General features: G+C 26.9%; 1 long non-coding RNA gene across 1 annotated transcript; it reads left to right on the top strand.

Moving 5' to 3' along the window:
- Window positions 1–273: 273 nt before the first annotated feature.
- On the top strand, window positions 274–2,786 carry LOC106686489 (uncharacterized). Its single transcript, XR_001344013.3, has 3 exons — window positions 274–2,454; window positions 2,537–2,631; window positions 2,735–2,786. It is a non-coding gene; the product is annotated as an uncharacterized lncRNA (long non-coding RNA).
- Window positions 2,787–3,587: the final 801 nt, after the last annotated feature.

Genomic DNA, 3,587 nt, shown 5'->3' with positions numbered 1-3,587 from the left:
TTCTGGAGATAAAAAGAATCGAAGATTAAATTTGCTGATATAATTGGAAAAAACACAGAAGATGAAGATCTGGTCTAGCGTGCTCTTTCCTCCCCTGAACCATATTTAGTGGTCAGAAAAGGAAAATATTGTATTTTTTAAATGTTATGGCTATTAAAATAGATGGAGTATGCTAATAGTATTTCTGAGTTTTTTTTTAAATTGGGCTCTAAATAGATTTTGAGGTAGGTTAAAGTCACTCACACCTGTATAAAAGAAAGATATGTAAACAAACAGAGGAGATGTATCTTATAATATTATATTTTTTAAATGTTATGAATATTAGATTTTTTTATGTAAGTTTATCCAATTAGAATTCAGTTCTAAATAGATTTTGATTTGGTGCTTTTCTGATGATTTTAGACTGTTTCTGTGGAAGTGGATAGAAATATTGGAAGTTGCAATAAATAATGTTTGATGGAAAGTGCATAGATGTATCTTGCTCAGATACATACCAAATCACTTTTTGATTGTCGAGCTAGTGGTGTTATTAGATATGATCTTGTATATTTCTTCTGAAGAATCACTTTGAAGGTGATCTTTAATTTAACCCAATAATAAACTACAAACCAAATTTTTTGTTAGGCCAAGGAATATTATATTGAGTATTAGAAAGGTGTAGGAGTGGGATGGATTTTTTTTAAATTGCTCTCCTATTGCAAAACCACAATGATTATAAAGAAGGCCTTGATCTACAAACAGAGAATCAGTCCATGAGTTGGGTAGATGTAATTTCAATGGATCTTGTATGGGAAGGAGGAAAAAAGGGAACATGAAAATGAAAATATTTGCGATAAAAAACTGACAAAAATAAATAATCTTATAATAAATGTGAGATTTGGGAATAAACAAAGAATATTTATTGTTTGTTAGTTTTTTGATTGACGGTGTTATAATTTACTTAAACATAAATAAACTCAAAGAGAAGTCTTTAGTCTTGGTAGGGCTCCATTGCAAGAATAGAAGTATCATTATGGAAAAAGTGATTCAAACATAAAGCATCCTAAAAGGATTTTGCTATAACTATAGAAGAGGAATTACAATTTAGGAACTTAAATTTTAAAAATATGTTATTATTTCCATGTTTTGCAACTATCAAGTTAAATTTTAATTGTCTTTTATAATGGTACTGTAATATATAAATTCAACATTTGACATTAGCATTTATAATGTGTTTTATAAAGTTTCTTCCAGGATTTATATATACTATTTATGGACTTCAGTTGCAGCTTGGAAAACTGTTGTTCTTTAATTTATGGCTGCTTCATTGACAAGAGAGAGTGGATCTCAAGCTCAAAAGTTAATTTTCATTTAGTTTCAAGTAAAACCAATCCATTTGTTCATCAGTAGAAGAGTAATTACATTTGGGATAATATATTGGAGCAGTGTTTTAGTGGGATAGGATTTTCAAGATGTATTTAGTCATTGGAAAGTTTATAATGTGATCTGAAGAATTGAACTGTGTTAGGAATTTTAATGTTATCAGATATTGTAGGGGCCATTAAGTAAAGTGATTTGTTTAAGATATTGGAAAATGATTATGGAGAAATAATTAGGGGAAAAGACAGCTTCGATATTATTTATGTCATTAATGTTAATTCTGTTGACAGTTGTAAACTTATCTTATTAGATTGGAGAATCTGTTTCATCTGATGTATGTTATTTTTGTTGAATAGGATTCTCATAGAAAAAGGGGAAAGTAGATGAGGTTTTTCGTTACATAGATATTTTTTTTCTGTTTTTATTTAGTAAGAGTGTTAAGAATGGTAATTTAAAAGTCAGCGAGAGTAAGGTCGGTTTTTAATACCAGTAAGTGAAGAATAGTTATTTCTAATCTCACATTCAATAGTAAAATGAAAGTAGATTGTGGATGGAGTTATTATAATTTATTTATTTATTTTCATCCCCACACGTCATCTCTATCTTCCCTGTACCGCTGTATTTAGCATCACTGTTATAACACTGTAAAATCCCATTGTTTTTATAATCTTAATCCTTATTGCTTGAAATATAAAGGAAAGTGCCTGCCCATGTGCTCTACAATCATTAGAATAACTCACATAGGTCCTAGGAGATCAAAGCTCTAAAATTTGGCCCGACAACTCCCATACTCTGTGCAAATATTATAAGATTCTTTAATCTGGAAGTACCCACTTTGATCATAGTCTTTACTATACTGTGAACAAAACAACTTTCTTGGAGTATTTTTAAGTTCCACTCCTCAATTATATCAACCAGAATAATACAATTGTTGGGATCTTGCACAATCCTCATCCAGAGATTTTATAAAAGTATGTTCTTAAGCACCCCTACCTTATTTAGTGAACTATAACCCACTTTCTAAGAGTTAAAATGAGGCCACTGTTAGGTAGTACATTAACATTCTCCGAAGGACACTCAATTCTACGAGTTTAAGTGAGTATGTTTATTTTTTATGTCATTGAATATTTATGAGTATCCTGTTTTGAAAGTACTTATCCTCTATTTTGTTTTTCAGGCTTATTATTACTATTATCTATCCATATTGAAGGTTTTTGAAGACAAATTATTTATTATCACACTTAATAATTGTGGTCAATAGTTCTTTCTTAGGTAAATAATCCTTTTAAATTTAAACTCTTATTTTTAATTTCAATTTATTCTTTACAAACATGTTAATATTTATGATTTATTTTTATTATATTTCATGTTTCAGGTGCATGAAATTGGCAATGTGAAAACATAGAAGAATATGAAAATAGCATCAGTGTTTCTCCCTCTTCGAAAAACAAATCTGAATAAGAAGATTACTCAAAAAAATTGTTTGCTACAAATGTTATTCCATCAATAAAAGAATGATTTTAAATTATTTTGTTTATTTAAAAAAAAAAATACCCAACTAAGATTTAAGACTGCCTTATGTGATTTTTTTGTCATAATTTGGTTTTATTAAAAAAAAAAATTAATTAAATTATTAAAATTCTGTAGTCTACTACTACATCATTATTAATTTCACTTTATTGTTTAAATATTCAATTTATATTTTAAAAAATATAGTTTATTTTTTCAAGAAATGAGTGAAATATGAAATTAGAACCTATTTGATAGATCTAATATATAGAATATTAACAAGATCATCAATTTCTTTAAAGCCATAAAATTATTTACTCAAATATCATTAATTAATTGCCAAAATTATTATTATCATAACTGATTCTATTATAAGAAACCATAATATCTAGTTAATAATTAACCAAATATTTTTTTATTTACAAGGGCAATGAAAACCATCTTTAGTTTTTTCTCCTTAAATTCAAAAACCAACACCAAACTTCAGGATAAAGGAATATTTTTTCTTTTTGTGTTGGACCTAATAAAGAGCTTTTATGTGTATAATATTATTGACAATATATTTTAATAATAGAAGATTATTTTAATAAAATAAAAGGAATTTTATTAGTTGTTACTTATACTCATATCTAAAATTGTTTTGAAGATGAAAAAGCTATATAAAAAGATTAAATATCAAATAGATATGAGGATTTTTATTTTATTATATACAATATTAT

The sequence above is a fragment of the Halyomorpha halys genome, unplaced genomic scaffold (assembly GCF_000696795.3).
Source record: "Halyomorpha halys isolate HHAL.00 unplaced genomic scaffold, Hhal_1.1 Scaffold831.1, whole genome shotgun sequence".
Classification (NCBI taxonomy): domain Eukaryota; kingdom Metazoa; phylum Arthropoda; class Insecta; order Hemiptera; family Pentatomidae; genus Halyomorpha; species Halyomorpha halys.
Note: the sequence above shows the minus strand (reverse complement) of the source record. Positions and strands in the feature narration are given on the sequence as shown.